The following is a 499-nucleotide window of genomic DNA, read 5'->3' as shown; positions in this document are numbered from 1 at the left end:
AACATGTACTTAGTGCCCCATGAGTTAAGCCCCTCTGACACAGAGGTTGAGAAGCCTACTGAACGGTTAACCAATAGCTGACTCTTGTAGCCAAAGCAATAGAGACTCCTGCCTTAGAGATCTGATGGTTCTGGGTTCAAACTACCTTTGCACTAACCTTCTGCTGCCAGGTGTAAGCAGCAAAGAGACAGCAGCCCTATTTTAGAATGGGTGCAGCTACAGGCATATGCCTGACACTTTGCAGCATCTCCAGACTGCATGCTGCTCAGAGGCCGGTATAGCGGGAGCCTTAAGATGGCAGCTTTGCGCCTTGGAGGAGCTGTGATTGTTGCATTTAATCCATGTCAGAAATCCAACCCATCCAAAACTCTCTTAGGAGACATTTGTCTGCTGAGGGAACTGAAGAAAAAAGTTTCCACCATGCTGTTTGGTACAATTCAACACAAATAGTAACCCTAGCATTCAAGAGAAAACAAGGGTAGAACAACAATATGAGTGA

This window comes from Alligator sinensis, unplaced genomic scaffold, assembly GCF_000455745.1.
Source record: "Alligator sinensis unplaced genomic scaffold, ASM45574v1 scaffold1089_1, whole genome shotgun sequence".
NCBI lineage: Eukaryota > Metazoa > Chordata > Crocodylia > Alligatoridae > Alligator > Alligator sinensis.
The sequence above is the reverse complement of the archived record's forward strand: the minus strand, read 5'-3'. Positions refer to the sequence as shown.